Here is a 17,007-nt window from a genome sequence, read left to right on the forward strand (position 1 = left end):
ACGTATGTTACGTATTGAGAATGCTTAGAGATTGTACACTTTGGGAAAATAAGTTTGCAGTCACGAACCTGACAAGGTAGCAGCACATGGAGGAGAGCTGTAAGAGTTAAGTATGTAAAGCTGGGTACTTGATCTGGATAGAAAGCTTGCCTACAGTATACAAGGCCTTGGCTCCAAATCCCAGGACTGCAGCTCTCCCTGGAAAAGATAATCAGAATTTTGAAGATAAGTTTTAAAAAAATAAAATAACTTTCCCTGTGGACTGGAATTCAGGCCTGTAGATGGCATGGCCTTAAGCCAGAGTAATTTGGAAGTGTGGTGGAAGGAGGCCAAGGTGAGCTGCTGCCGTCTTATTGGTCTTTCCGAAGTGCAATTCCAGGAGGGATGTGAGCTCTGCATTCCCTGGTCTCTGTCCTTAGAATGGAGAAAATGGTGACTCAGAGCATTGACCATGTGCTTCAGAGCACCCCGGGAGCAGCAGGCACGGAGGTGACACAGTGATGCCCCAGATGCCCAGAGCTCTGAGCATGGAGCACTTAGCTCAGCTCAGCTTCGCGGCACACCAGAGTGCTCAGAGCTCGCAGCTCAGTATAGGCAGGAAAGGGGAAATGGACAGAGGCCTTTTGGTGGCACTTGGTTCAGTTTGGTTTTCCTTGTTCGTAAAACAAGTCTACTGTTTGGCCTGCTTTCCATGCTTTTGTTCCTAAAGACAGTCTCTTTTCCAGCCAGCAGCAGTAGCCAGAGGCATGAGGTGAAGCTGCGTTAGGGCTTTGATGCCTGTGGGATGACGGTGGCACTTCAGGGTTCAGATCCCCTGAGGCTCACAAGGGCTTGGTGCTGCTTCTATTTTCTTACTGTCACATGACTCCATTCCCAACTCCATTTTCAGCAGTGTCCTCAAGAACAACAAACCCTAATTAGTCTAAGTGTTTCTGAATTTAAAGTCTGGTGTTAGCATTCTTTCCTTGGACATAAGGTAGCTAGAAGTCTCCCTGGGTTCGCCCACACGCGTTAGACCACCAGGGGGCACTGAAACAGCTTTGATACGGACGGAGCCACAGTGTTCAAGTCTGATTGGTCACTGTGAGAATGTTCTTCCGCTGACAGCGACCTTTCTCCCAGGTTTGTTTGTTTTGTTTGTTTTTTTCAAGACAGGGTTTCCCTGTGTTGCCCTGGCTGTCCTGGAACTCACTTTGTAGACCAGGCTGGCTTCAGACTCAGAGACCTACCTGCCCCTGGCTCCCAAGCGCTGATATTAAGAGCGTGCCTCACCACCACCGTCAGGCTCCCTTCCTCTTCTGCACTTGCCACCAGCCTGCCACTGACAAGTTTAATGTGAAAACAGCGTTCGTATGTTTTGGAAGTGTAAAGGAGTACATATTTCTTTTTTATATAATTGAGCTTAAGAGAGAAAATCAATGTATTACTCTGAATTTGTAAAACTTCCTAAGCAAGAAGTAAAATCATGCACAACCGGTACCATCCATTGTTTATCATCCACAAATCAAATATTGTTGCTGTTTAACCACTGATTATTATAAAATACATCAAACATAAAACCATGGTTTTGCACAGTTAGAAATGCCGACCAAGAAACTGTATATTTACATTAAATGTTAAACAAGAATTTGAAATGTTTTTTAAAAAAAAAATCACCCTATCATTTAAATCAGACTCGTTAGAAACTAGTTTATAATGGTTTCTGATATAAACGTGAAGTCCAAGAGGACAAATGGTCAAAGATGTATTCGCACATTCCTTCTGGGTAGGAAATGGTAGAAGTCGGGGAACTCTCAGCATTCATTGATCCAGAATGTTCCTAATCTTAACTCTTAAGCACTGACAATGCAGTGAAAGCCTTTGTGGCAGGTCATAGGAAGTGGGAACAGCTGGAAATATGTGAGGGGTGTGTGTGTGTGTGTGTGTGTGTGTGTGCGCGTGTTCACGCTTGTGTGTATGTGTGAGTGTGTGCGCAAATGAATTTCACTTTTAGATTTGGGTTTTACCCGAAGATCTCAGTGTTTTCAAATTTATTTTTATTTCTTGTGGGTTGCCTGCACGTATGCCTGTGTGGGGATGACAGATATTCTGGAGCTGGAGTTTCGGATGGCTGCGAGCTGCCATGAGGAGCCGGCAGTAGGACCCAGGTCCTCTAGAACTAGAGTTCCTAGTCCTCTTAATAGTCTCTTCAGCCTGTAATTCTTAAATTTCTAACATCTGAAAACATCTATAACATTTGTCTAAAGTGCACTTCCCTGAAGCCCTCTGCTCAGTGCCAGTTCTGCCAAAGGTTGGCAGGGCCAAAATCTTTGAATCTTGAATCTTAAGAATCCGATTGGGCGTGTTCAGATTCTGACTACCTCTGTGGGGTTCACAGTCCAATGTCTATTAAATAGGGGAGGGTATTTCCCTTCTCCATCTTGTTTCATCATTTGTAGGACAGAATGCCTAACAACTTTGAGGGGAGGAAGGATTTCTTTTGCCTCGTGGCTGCAGAGATTTCAAGCCGAGACTCCTTAGTCTTTTGCTAGGTTCATGGTGGAAGCATTTAGAGAAAGGCTATTCATGGTGCCCACTGAGATGTCTCTTGGGAAAGAGGAACCTAGTGAGACATTGCCTCTCTCAGATTGCTGATTGATGGAAGGCCCAGCCCACTGTGTGTATGCCATTCCTATGCATATGGGCATGCACTATATAAGAAACCAGCTGAACTTGAACCTGAAAGCAAGCTGGGAAGGCAGTGTCCCTCTGTGGTCTGGGCTTTCATTCCTGCATCTGGGTTCCTGCTTTGAGCCCTCCCTCCCTCCCCTCTTTGCTTCCCTGGATGATGGACTGTAACCTGTCATTTAAGCTCTTTCCTCCCCAAGTTGTTGGTCATGGCGATTTTCCTAGCAACAAAAAGCCAACTAGGTAGTTTGAATGAGAATGGCCCTATAGGCTCATGCATTTGAACGTTAGTCCCTCAGTTGATAGAACTGTTTAGGAAGGATTAGGAGGTGTGGCCTTGTTGGAGGAGGTGTGTCACTGGGGGTGGGCTTTGAGGTTTCAAAAGCAATGCCAGGCCATATTTGTGGCTGTCTTTGTGGGTCAGGATCTAAGTGTTTAGCATTGTTCCAGCGATGTTAAAACCTTCTGTAAGTTTCCTTGGTCACAGTGCCTTGTCCTAGCAATAGAGCAGTAGCTAAGATGTCCAAACTCCTTCCTTCCGTATTTTAGTCACTTTGATGAAATTTGGGAGAAAGGAGTCCGTTTCATTGCTTTGGAACCCTTTCCTTGCTTGACTTTTAAAGAAGGTTAAGGCTCCTGCCATAGGTGCTAGGATCCAAACTCGGGTCCTCTGGTAGAGCAGCAATCGATCTTTTAACTACCGAGCCGCTTCTCGGCCCTAAGAATTTATGTTCCTCACAGCTTGTGGGGATAGCCCTGAGCTTATGGTGGCTGCATCTTTGACCCTATGTGTTGTATCCCAAGTTTACTCTCCCATACTTCTTGTCATCCAGGAAATACCCACAGCCTCCAGGGTCAGTGTTTGAACACTTCTGGCTAGTGGCTGCCATTCAGACTTTAATTCAAAGCAACGAGGACCCTTGTTTTCTATAGGTTATTTTATCAGATTACATGGCTAATTACCGTGATATTTGGCATAGAGTTCGGTGATGGCTGTGATGATAACTATTCCTGTGACTGGATTTAGAATCATCTGTGGGCATGTTTGAGAGGGCTTTTGCAGAAAGCCCATACCTTCAGTATGGGCAGTACCTTTGGAATATACAGAGACACCCCTAGCTCCTACCTACGAAAGGGCTAGCTAGGAATACAGTCAGATAACACCCTGGACCTGTAGCAGAGGTTGTTCCACGTTGCTTCAGCTGGTCACCCATTGTGCCCACCAACATATTTGTGGCTGTCTTGATGTATTACTGTTTTGAACCTTCTTGCCACATTGGAACATAGAATTTGGGGTATGACATCATGGAGGAATAACTTTCTTAAGATTTTTGTGAGCCTCCTTACTTCTCTCTCCCAAGGGGGGGGGGAATAATTAAATTAGGAGGAAATAGCTTTGAACAGCATGTTAGCAAACAATTCTAGACCTGAGGAGGTCAGGCTTATCACAGTCTCTATGGATGCCTCTCATTATAACCTGAGGCATTTGAGACAAGCCCCTTCTAGTTTTGCCTGTGAGCCTGACAGGGTAGCTGGCCTGTCCGAGCTGTCTGGAGATTCTCCTGTGTTTTTTGTTTGTATTTATATATATATGAGTAAACTGTAGCTGTCTTCAGACACATCAGATCCCATTACAGATGGTTGTGAGCCACCATGTGGGTGCTGGGATTTGAACTCAGGACCTCTGGAAGAGCAGTCAGTGTTCTTAACCACTGAGCCATCTCTCCAGCCCAGGTTCTCCTGTGTTACAGACTCCCTTGTTGTATGTCTAGGTTCCACATGGGTTCTAGGATTTGAACTCAGGTTCTTATACCTGCGTGGCAAGTGTTTTAGACACAACCATCCCCCAATCCCTGCATAAGTCATTAAATCCCTGCATTAAAATGCAAGTTGTGATACACAGAAAATAAAAAGGTGTGTGTGTGTGTGTGTGTGTGTGTGTGTGTGTGTGTGTGTGTGTATGCATGCATGTATACATGTGTGTTTTTTTTTTTTCTCAACCATGCCCACCCTGTTTGTTTGTTTGGTTTTTCGAGGCAGGGTTTCTCTGCATAGCCCTGGCTGTGTCACTTTAAACTAGGCTGGTCTCAAACACAGAGATCCTCTTGCCTCTGCTTCCTGAGTGCTGGGATTAAAGGCTTGTGCTACCACTGACTGACTCCATCTTCTAGACTGCATTGTGTTCCACTGTGGCTATACCGTAAGCAGCTCATTGAAGGGTGATTTCTAAGGCTTGGCATTCCAGAATCCTGTTTCAATTAATTTACTGCACACACCCCAATTTGTGCTCCTGTGTGATCCAGATGGAGTCCTTGAAGCGGAGTACTAGCATTTGCCTCTGTGATTTTGATCTGTGGTGCTGTAATAGCAGACACAGGCAGTTCCAGCGACAGACCAGCTACCGATGTGTGTCCAAATAATCTTTAACCGAAGGCGTGTTGTGGTATTGTAGTGGCTACTGCGATTTGTTTCCAGGAACTCCTCACTGCAAGTGATGTGATTGTTTCTGCCACCCTGACTTGTCCCCTGCTCGGAGCCACACTCCTGTCCTTTGATTGCCCCGCTCATCACAGGGGTCTGGCAGTTGTTCGCTTATCATAGCAACAGCAGGACAGCCTCTTTTCCTGAGTGTTTGTCCCTCTATGGTCTCACTTCTGAGGCCAGGCCACCACCTCAAGCCCTTGAGAATTTCCCCTGAGAACCCAGCAGGACGACATCCTGTGATTCAGATTCCAAAGCCTTGAAGTAGATCAGCAGATCAACCTCCAAGAGACCTGATTACACAGGCCCTGACCCCACAGGCAGCTTCCAGCTTGCTGTCACCTCGTCCCTTCCTCCCACGCCTGCACCCCCATCCCCCTGCAGCCTTTCATCCTCTCTGCCTCAAGGGGAGCCCATCTCTTCCCCAGGAGGAAAGCAAACAGCAGATGTGTGTGATGACGGAGTGTGATGTGTGTCCCCAAGCCATGCAGGGGACCTCTGATCTCCATCTGGCCTTGTTTGCAAATAAATGCCTTTCCCCAAACAGTGGACTGCTTCAGAGAGCCAGCCCAGGCACCTGGAGGCTTTGCTGTCTAAGCAGAATATAAAAAGCGTTTTCTGTTGACATCTCCAGCTTGCAGTGGTTTGAAACTGTGTGTCAGAGAGTTTGCAAATATTTAGAGGTTCTCAGAGAGGGTGGTGTTGGGGTAGAGACAGTCCTCCCAAAAGGCACTGAAACCACACTTAATGGCAGTTTTGAAGACCCATTTGGAATGGCTGGGTAGAGCCCCACAGAGACTTAAACAGAAGTGTGGTCTGAAGGGCAGCAGGCAAAGGGAGAGTCTCGGTTGATAAATGTGCTTCTGATCTCTGCCCTAGTGTGGACAGTTCAGAACCAAGTTGTCCAACGCCAGCCCTCTCAGCCATCTTCCTTATAAGAAGATCTAAAATCATGTTCTAGTTTAACACAAAATGATTGAGGAAGAGAGGGAGGGGGAGAAGAGAAGGAGAGAGAGAGAGAGAGAGAGAGAGAGAGAGATGGAAGGCTAACTCAGGAGTAGCAGCTCCCAGTCAGAAAGACAGAGCAAGAGGAGTTTCAGCAGAAAGGTCTGGAGGTCCTGGCTGAATTCCTGAGAAACACCAAGATGGGGATGATAAAGAGGAAGTTACAGGAATCTCACATGGCTGATTCAAAAAGTGCCACCACCCACGTTGGGAAGAAGGATGAGAAATGGAAATTTAAGGTCAAGGTCTTCCAGGTACCTAAGAAACCAGTGGCTCTGAAGAGATTTGATCAAGCCTTTGTGAAAAACCCACTCCCCACAAGAGCTCAGACACCCTTAGTTAAGGTGAAGAAAGGAAAAAAAAAAACAACAAGAAAACAAAACCTCACAAAGATTAGATCTTTATCATTGGCTAAACCAGAAGCTTAACCAGGATGTACGAGATGACCTTGACCAAAGCGAGGACAGCAGTACCAGCAGCACAAGTGACGACCTGGATAGCCAGTGAAGCGGGATGCAGGCCAGAAACCTCAGAACCATCTGTCATGTGTCCAGAGGTCTCTACCCTGACCAATGGGCAACTGTAAAGACAGCAACTTTGGTGGTCAGACGATGAAATAAAATCGAACTCTTAGGGGAAAAGAAAAGAGACAGAACGCTGTCCTATACAACTCCAGATGCAACACTTGGGGACCTAACCAGGGAGGCAAGCAGGATACGGTTGCAGAACAGAGTCCACATGGGCATGGGAGGGACATCCTCTGATCTCACCATTTGGCCCAGGATTCTGATTGGTATTTTAGTCTATAGATTGACGACTAATTTGTTGGTTGCACACCGAGTAACAAATACATCATTCCGATACTCTGCTTGTTGACAGTGACTTGTTTCTTACTGGTTGAGTCCTGGAAAAAAAAATCTTACTCTCCAATCTCCAACTATGGTGATGACATGTGGGATGGGGGCAGGGATCCTGTCAAGACAAGCAAATTAGCAACGAATCAGACACTCTGTAGCAATAAATCTAGCCACTTCCCAGGAAGCCATGGTTTACCTAAACCATGACATCATGAACGCTTCTAATTTACAGACGCTAAATATCTTACTTCAGGAGAGCTGAGCCAGTGACACTGGGGTAAATGTGACCCGAATGTCAACAGATCAAATCAGCTGTGATAAGTTTTGTTGACTAGTCTGGGGGTCTTTTGCTGGCACGGGGGTGTTTTTTTTAGAATCTGGTGGAGAAGCAGTTTGTTCCGCAAACACCAGAGGGCAGCAGAAGGCAGCATTTGACAGACTCCAAGGGCACCGGGTGCTCAGGCTGATGACCAACCAGTTCAAGTCCCTGGGTCTATGCGTACCTCTCTTCTTGATCAATCACCTCTGTTTTTAAGCCAGGAGATCCCTTTTCCTGTTCAGGTAGCAGCCTACTGCCCTGCTCCCCTTCCTCCAGAGACACAGGGAACTGGCTGAAGTCCACGATGCCTTAGCACTTCCTGTGCCTCCTGACATGTCTCCACTACTTACAAGGGTTGGGAAACAGGAGGTCCCACCTGTGACTGCAGAGGTCCCTGAGACAGGCCAGGACCCATTTGGAAGGCACAGCGGACCAAGTGTAGAGGAAGTACGCTTTCCCCATTGGCTACTCAGTTGTTGGCTTCAAGGGTGACTGCGCGTGGGCAGGCAAGGGATTTTCAGAGAAGCAGTAGCAGCAGTGTGGCTTCGAAAGCGACAGCTTTGAAGGTAGCCTCGCTCCCGACCGCTGTCAGTCCCAGGAACGCTTTTCTGATTCCACCGCCTTGGTTGTGGCAGGGTTGTCTGACTGCACCGTGGAGGCCAGTTCCTCGTGCTGCTCTCCGCTTCCTGAGCTCCACACACACATGTGCTTTCCCGACCTTGCTCCTATTTCGTCTGGAGCCGGTCTCTCGCATTCCTTCCGTCTCTTCCTGTTTAATTAAAGTGGTTTTTATTTCTGACGCTAACCCTGAGTGATACATTGGCTGGGGGTGAACGACAGCTGTAGCCTGAATCCAGCACAGTAATCTGGGGCTCTCACTGAGCCCCATCAGCCCCACTTCCTTCATGACCACTGTCACTTGTCCCTGCTTATACAATGAGTGACCGTGGACCCGCCCTCCTCCTGCGCCCCCGCCTCCGCCCTCCTCCCCCCCCCCCGCGCCTCCCATGCGCGCCATTGCAGCTAAGGCTAACAGCACAGGGTATAGCAGGTGATCAGGTGATCTCTCAGGGCCAGTGCTAGAGGTCAAGCTCATAGGCCTAACTCTTCTAACAAGCAGTGGGCTGGTAGAACAAACTGGGGGTGCTTGCTAATATCTACACACACACACACACACACACACACACACACACACACACACACCTTCCTGTGTGTGAAACCCAGATGACTTGTGTTTTCCGCTCCACACCTACAGGCCGTGTGTGTGTGTGTGTGTGTGTGTGTGTGTGTGTGTGTGTGTGTGTGTGTGTGTTTTGGAGGACAACTTGCAACAATTTGCAGCATTCTCTCTGTCTAGCATGTGGGAGTCGAGGCTCAAACTCAGTTTAGAAGCTTGGCATTAATTGCCCTTACAGCCGGGCCACCTCACTGGCCCCCGAACTGGAGCTTAGGTCTGAGACCCTTTTTTATGTCTGTTGAATCGTGGGGGAAGCTGACCCTCTAGACTAGGAAATCGTGGGTGTTTCTGAAGAGCGTGAGTTGAAAGGGGAAGGAAAAAGAAAGGATGCTTGATCTTGTTACCTTGACGTGGATTAGAATCTCCATGGTAACAAGCCCCTGGGCATGTCTATGAGGGAGTTTCTAGATCGAGGTGGACAGGGTCAATCACACCTGTCAACGCAGTAACCCTGCTTCTGCCTGCTGGTCCTGGGTGAACCCTCGCTGATCCACAAGCCCCAGGGGTGATCCTGTCTCCACCTCCATAGTTTTGGGGTTACAGATGTGGGCTACTGTGCCCAGCGTTCTTATCCACAGTCGTTTCTGTCTTCATACCCACCTAACAGACCCGGTGACTTGAGGTGCCGTGATAATGTTCCCTCAGATGGTCAGCCAGAATAAACCCTTCCTCCCTTGAGGGAGGTTGCCAGGTGACAGGAAAGTAACTGACACAGGCCCAGAGAGCCTCAGGTAACAAACACGGACCTGTGGCAGCAGGATGCACCAGAGCCAAAGTGGCCCGTCAGGCGTATCAGAGCAGGGCTTAAAGCTTTCTCCACTCAGGACTCCTTTTGTCCAAGAGATTTTTTTATGCAACCCTGGGTAGGCAGACATATAGAACACACACACAGAGTGTCTTGGTTAGGGTTTTGTTGACGTGAAGAGACACCATGACCACAGCAACTCTTACAAAGGAAAACGTTTCACTGGGGCTGGCTTACAGTTTCAGAGGTTTTGTCCGTTACCATGGCAGCAAACATGGCAGCATTCAGGTAGTCACGGCTCTGGAGAGGTAGTTGCACCAGAGCTACAGGAAGTGACAGTGACACACTGACCAGGCTTGATCTCATGAGACCTCAGAGCCCACCTCCTAGTGACACACCTCCTTCAACAAAACTACACTGACTTCAGCATGGCCACACCTCCTACTCCCTGTGGGTCTATGGAGGCCATTTTTATTCAAACCACCACACAGAGGAGACATGTCCTGGTAGGCAAAACAATTTTGGGGCTGGAGAGATGGCTCAGTGGTTATTGAAAACTGTTTTCACCTGCTACTCTCGCAGAGGACCCCAGTTCAGTTCCCAGCATCCATGTTGGGCAGCTCACAACTGCTTGTAACTCCAGCTCCAGGGGATCTGGTGCCTTCTTCTGGTCTACCCTGCCCCCACACACATGTGCACATTCATGCGCTCATACAGATAAATATATACCTCTTTTTTTTTTTAAAAAGGCATTTCTACCTTTATAATTTCATTTATGAAATAAAAGCCTTTAAGATAAGAAAAGTTGGAGCTGCAGAGATGGCTCAGAGGTTAAGAGCACTGACTGCTCTTCCAGAGGTCCTGAGTTCAAATCCCAGCAACCACATGGTGGCTCACAACCATCTGTAATGGGATCCATGCCCTCATCTGGTGTGTCTGAAGAGAGCAACAGTGTACTCACATACACGACATAAATATTAAAAAAACAAACAAAACAAACAACAAAACATGTTTGTCCTACAACAAGTCTTTGGTATATAATGGTATTTGAAATTTTGCCATTTAATTAAAGATGGAAGGAAATCTGCATACCGATGGTGTCTGTGCTTGTTTAATAAGGAACTGAAACTCGAGCATTTGCTGCTGCAGGATATACAGCAGCAGTCAGTGTTCATTCCTATTTTGATTTTATAGCCGCCAGTGCTGATAATACCACTGCACATAAATACAGAACGAGAGGAGTACACTTAGGGCATTTCAGAAATGATCAGAGATCCCACCATAATCCTAAGCCAGAATTCATTTTATGATACTGAAGTCAGCAGTCCAGACGGCGATTTTTAAAAACTCTAGGGTCTCAAACTGAGCCAATAGGAAACACCTATCCCTAAGTCCCACCCCACTCCTCAGTGTTTATATAGTCCCTGTCCACCTGGAATAAAGTACACACGTTATTACCCCCGAGAGTGACTGAGCTGTAACACTTGGGCAAGAGTCCTCTCCCCCAAAGCATTCATTGCTGGACCTTGAACCCACCTGGCTGGCCAGGCTCACGACGCTGCCTCCTGCCGAGGTGGCTGATGAGAAACCAGGCTGGGTGGGGGCCACGAACCCTAAGTCAGGATGGATGTGCGGGTGGGTGGTGATGGGCAGTGGAGGGTCTTCTGTGCCTGTGTTGAGGAACCCACAGGAGAGAACACCAGTGGCAGCAGACTCCACTTTCTTAAGCCACCACATACGGTGCATACAAGGACGTTTTGGTGTAGCAGGTCTTCAACTCTGTATTTCTGTAAGTCATCCCAGCCATTGTACTGGTTCACTAAAGCTAAGTTGGTGGAACTGTTTGTTCAGATCTCCTCAGGAGAAGTCCCACAGCTGCCGTTCTGACTAGCCTCTGTGGAGAGCAGACCCTATACACGGCCTGCAGATTGACTTGCAAATCTGGAAGGAGAGGATACTTAACTTCACCGTCTAATGCCTGAAATATGGGCGTGGGAATGTTCAATGCAGATTTGTAGAATGTAGAAATGGATAAAAGATTCATGGGAAGGGGTTGGGGATTTAGTTCAGTGGTAGAGCGCTTGCCTAGGAAGTGCAAGGCCCTGGGTTCGGTCCCCAGCTCCGAAAAAAAGAAAAAAAAAAAAGATTCATGGGAGTATATCATAACACCGTGGATCTCCTAGAAAGCATGTTGCTTCAACCGTTTACTGAGAACTTAATATACACATTGTGTATATGCATACTGCTGGGGATTGAGTGTAGTCCTTTATATATACTGGGCCAGCACTCTACCCCTGAGTTCCATCCCCAGCCCAAGACATATTAAGAGCCTTTTAATGGAGACATATTATGTCAAGAACTTTTACTGGAAAGTTTCAATGAAGTTGCTTTTTTTTTTTTTTTTTTTTTTTTGGAGCTGGGGACCAAACCCAGGCCTTGCCTTCCTAGGCAACAGCCCTACCACTGAGCTAAATCCCCAACCCCATGAAGTTGCTTTTATCGGGTAATTGATTCTTTTTAAAAAAATATTTATATATATATAAGTACACTGTTGCTGTCTTCAGACACACCAGAAGAGGGCATCAGATCTCATTACAGATGGTTGTGAGCCACCATGTGGTTGCCGGGAATTGAACTTAGCACCTCTGGAAGAGCAGTCAGGGCTCTTAACCACTGAGCCATCTCTCCAGCCCCCAGTAATTGATTCTTAACACTCAGTAGCTTAATCATCACGCAACCTATGGCTCAGTGGCACCGCTCACATACCCGTTGGGGTGTAACCACCCCACCCTCCATTTCCAGAGCTCCGCATCATCGCAAATGAAGTTAAACCCCTTAAACAGAAAGTATTCACCCTCCTCTCTGTCCAGCTCCTAGAAACCAGCATTCTATGTTATATTCTATTCATCCGTTCTGTTATCTACATGATCAATGGGAACTTAATGGGTTTCTGGGTTTTGCAAGGAAAGATGATTCCACATTCTTCTGCTGAAGGTAGGCATGGGTTTCTGTTGCGTGCGGTACATCACCTACAGGCACGTATAGGCATATACTCATGTACGGCAGGACATATCGTAGCTGTGTTATATTCAGATTTGTGCTATTTAACAGCGGGGAAATGTTCGGGGAAGTGGATCAGAAGGTGACTCTTCTTGAGCGATCACCATAGAATATTCTTACATAGACCTCAGTGCTTTACAGGTCAAGCACTCAAAAGGGCCTTTCTGGGCAAGGAAGGGAAAGTAAACACAAGCTGTCTAAGACAGTTGCTGTTTCGACATGGTGTGTGAACCTTTTTTAAAAGGTCGATTTTGTGACGTGTGTGTGTGTGTGTGTGTGTGTGTGTGTGTGTGTGTGGTGTGTATAGCGCATAAACGCAGGTGCCCCGCAAAACCAGAAAAGGCATCAGATCAACCGATGGCATTAGAGGCGGTTGTGGGCCGCCATATCTGTGCGCTGGATCCTCTGCAAGATCCTTACAGACCACTGGGCCATCTCTGCAGCGCACGGTAAACTTTCTTTAAGGAAGTTCATGCTGTCATTGGGATGTGAAGCACGGTGAATTCTTAACCCAGTGACCCATCTGTTTACTGTGTTACTTCGTCTGGCGAACTGTGCCCGGTTTTCTGTGCTGTACCTCCACACCTCTACCACCACAGTAGATCACTTCACGTGCGCACATGCTACAGATGCTAATCCAAAAGTAGAGAGGTGGGGGAGAGGCTCAGTCGGTAAAGTTCTTGCTATGCAGGCCTGAGGACCCACCTTCGAGACCTAGCACGGACTCCAAATGTCTGCCATAGTGATGTGAACTTGACGTTCCAACACCTCAGAAGCAGTGACCGACAGATCCCGGGGGCCCAGGGTCCAGCCAGCCTCGCCTACTTGACAAGTCCCTGGTCCTAGTGAGCGACTGCCTCAAAAACTAAGGTGAAGCCAGGACAATGGTGGTGCAAGCCTTTAATCCCAGCACTTGAGAGTGAGGTAAGTAAGTAACGGACTTACCTCTCTACTTTAGGTTTTTGTTGTTGTGTTGGATGGGCGGAGGGGTAGGGGGAGCCTGGTCTATAGAGTGAGTTCTAGGATAGCCAGGGATACACAGAGAAACTCTGTCTAGAGAAACAGAAACAACAACAGCAAAAAAAACAAGAACAAAAGCCCCCCCCCCAACCAAAACAAACCAAGGCCAAAACAAAAACAAAACTCCTAAAATACATCAATAACAACAAAGAAAGTAGGATCTGGGAACGGTAACACGAACCTTTAGTTCTTGCACTTGGGAGAAAGAGGCAAGTTGATCTCTGCGAGTTCAAGGCCAACCTGGTCTATAAAGCCAGTTCCGGGGCCAGTCCAGACTATGGAGTCTGTTTCAAACAAAGCAAAGCAAGGTGTCTGGATCCCTAGGAATGAAGGATATCTGAGGTTACCTTGTCTTCACACAGACAGACATGCACATCCATCCATAAATTATCCCCCCTCCAAAGCGACAAAACCCAGAAGCAGAAAGGTAAGTGTGTTAGTGACTCTTGTGTTGCTGTGATAAGTCACCTCAACACAAAGAAATTAGGGGAGGAAAACCATTCTTTTTATGGGTCCAGAAGGACCGAGTCCATGGTGGTGCAGGGGCCATGGGGGCAGGGGCAGGAAGTTGACGGATTACAGGTTATCTGCATACAGGAAGGAGAGAGTACAGGAGGCAGGGGGAGGGAGAGAAAAGGGGAGGGTAAGAAGAAAAGAAGATGAAGGGGTTGGGGATTTAGTTCAGTGGTAGAGTGCTTGCCTAGCAAGCGCAAGGCCCTGGGTTTGGTCCCCAGCTCCGGAAAAAAAAGAAAAGAAAAAAAAAAAGATGATGATGAAGAGGAAGAAGAAGGAGAAGAGGAAGAAGGAGAAAGAGAAGGAGAAGGAGGAGGAGGAGAGGAGGAAATGGGAGGGAAGGGAAGGGGTGGGTAAGGGAGGAGAGGGGAGAGCGGGGAGTCAGGCTATAAGCCCTCAAAACCGGCCCTTCCTTCAGTAAGGCTGCACTTCCTCAAGGCTCCATAATGTTTCCTAACAGGGCCACCAACTGGGGAAGTGTACAAACACAGGAACCTGTGGGGGACAGTTCCTTCCAAACCACATCAGCAGGCTATGCTAAGCTGCTTTTCAAAGTGGGTCATTCACTTAGCAAGGCTCACATTTCAGCGTGGCCTGACCCACAAAAGGGATTGGAGGCTGTCCGGAGATTCCGAGACGACACTAACTAACCTCTTACCACTGCTATGTGGAAACTGTCTTGTCTTAACTTGGTCAGAGCTTGGTGGGAGAAGCCTCCAAATCCCTTTCTTCCACGGTCTCCAATGACATTTTAGTGAGAGGAGCCTCTGTCATTTTGGTCAAACCCAAGGAGACAAAAGAGGCTGGCAGGATGAGTCAGCTTCCCCGACTCTGCTTCCCAGAGTTCCCGTCACCACATCAGTGGAAGAGCAGTAAACACAGCCATGGTGTTGATATCAGTTCTCACAGGGAGGTTAGGAGCAAAGGACGATGGGAAACTGCCTTTACCCATCATGCCTTGGGCTAGAAGGACCATCAGGAAATACATCTTTTATTTGTGTTGCTTTCTTTGTACTATAGAAACTTAGGGGGTTTTGTTTGTTTGTTTGATTTTTCTTTCTTTCTTTCTTTATTTTTTTTTAGAGACAGGGTTTCTTTGTGTAACCCTGGCTGTCCTAGAAGTCACTGTGTTGACCAGGCTGGCCTTAAACTCACAGAGATCCACCTGTCTCTGCCTCCATCCCGGCTGGGCTTGAAAGTCTGGTTTATAAAAGTGTTTCAGAGTCACTACTCTGAACTTCAGTGGCATACAGGTCTGTGGCATACACGTGTGAATGGAGGAAGTCTAAGGGTTTTGGTGTGATATAGACAACTGACATACAGTGTATCCTAATGGAATTTCTAGGTGACAGTTTTCAGTTGTCCCCCCCCTTTGTGACATCACACGCTTCTTCATTGTAAGTTAAACTGAGACAATAAACTACCTTCTTTGACATTTATTCTTCTTTTGGATGTTCTTTGATAGAAAGAAAAAAAAAAAGAGTTTCAAGGTTAGCTTGGCTGTCTCCTTGCTTTCTAGTGTCAATTATCCAAAGGTGTCTGCATTGGGATTGTACCTCTCTGTCACAACCAAACAGAATCCGATAGTCTTCCTTATCTATGCATGTTTATATATCCATGCCAGGACCCAGTGCCTGCCTGGACTGGCCCAGCTAAAGTGCTTTGTTTGAAGCACCCCCAAGACAAAGCAGGCAACAGGGCCATCCTCGAACACACAAGATGATAAATAACAGAATTCGGTGGGATGGAATCTCATCGAGGTTACTGTAACAAACACCTAGGTCCCCAATATCTGCAAACCAAAGAGGTTTTTTCAGGAAGAGGGCTCTTGTGGTATGCAGGACAACCGAGCACAATTTTCTTCCCATGAATGCTATGCTTAGAAATCTTCTCATTGATGTCAAAAGAATTACTTTGAAAGCACTTATCTTAGTCAGGGTTCCTATTCCTGCACAAACATCATGACCAAGAAGCAAGTTGGGGAGGAAAGGGTTTATTCAGCTTACACTTCCACATTGCTGTTCATCATCAAAGCAAGTCAGGACTGGAACTCAAGCAGGTCAGGAAGCAGGAGCTGATACAGAGGCCATGGAAGGATGTTTCTTACTGGCTTGCTTCCCCTGGCTTGCTCAGCTTGCTCTCCTATAGAACCCAAGACCACCAGCCCAGGGATGGCACCACCCACAATGGGCTGGGTCCTCCCCTCTTGACCACTAGTTGAGAAAATGCCTTACAGCTGCGTCTCATGAAGGCCTTTCCACAACTGAGGCTCCTTTTCTGTGATAACACCAGTTTGTGCCAGGTTGACACCCAAAACCGGCCAGTACAGAGGGGTTAAACTTCCCAGCCCCCACCCCCACCCCAGGTGGGGAATACAATCGCTGGCTCGTTTAGTTGATTCAGAAAACATTTGTAGGGAGTCACTATTTATCAAGAATAGCTTTAGGCACCAGCACTAAGAGTACAGAGGGCCTGAGATGAGACCCTGTGGTCCTTAGCTTCTTAAAGATCACGTGACCCTCGGGAGACAAAGGTCTCCATGAAACACTTCAGGTCGGAGGAGCGCATTGGCAGCTTCCTACTTGGATCTGTTGAGGGTCATGAATGGGTATTATGGTGGACGATCACCTATTGAGAGGACGGAACTGGCTTCTTACCCTTGCCCCAGGAAGTCAAGGGAACGCCGGTCAAAGAGAGCAAGTGTATTGTTTCTCTTCTGGGTAGGCTCTTTGGCCAGAGCCCGAAAAATGCATGGACTCTGATTAAGCAAAAGGGCTCATCATATGCACGGCGGTACATGGATCAATCAAAACATACCAGCCACTGTTTCCCAGAGAAATTAAAAAGGCATCGACTTTGGCATAATTACCTAGCAATAGGTTTAATCTGGGGGGAAATGATATGCTAAACATCGACATCCGCTTCTCTTCAATGGAAGATCGGCACTGTATTTTATGTTCTGCGGCTAAAAATCAGCGACGTCTGGTTTATTTCAGGCCATGAACTGAAAGCGTTTGTGGGACAGAATGCTGCTCTGGTTCAGTAGGTTATTTAAGGCTCCTTAGCGGTTTTATCCAGTAACTGCTTTCAGCTTTAAGAAATT

Source organism: Rattus rattus, chromosome 18 (assembly GCF_011064425.1).
Source record: "Rattus rattus isolate New Zealand chromosome 18, Rrattus_CSIRO_v1, whole genome shotgun sequence".
NCBI classification, from domain to species: Eukaryota; Metazoa; Chordata; class Mammalia; order Rodentia; family Muridae; genus Rattus; species Rattus rattus.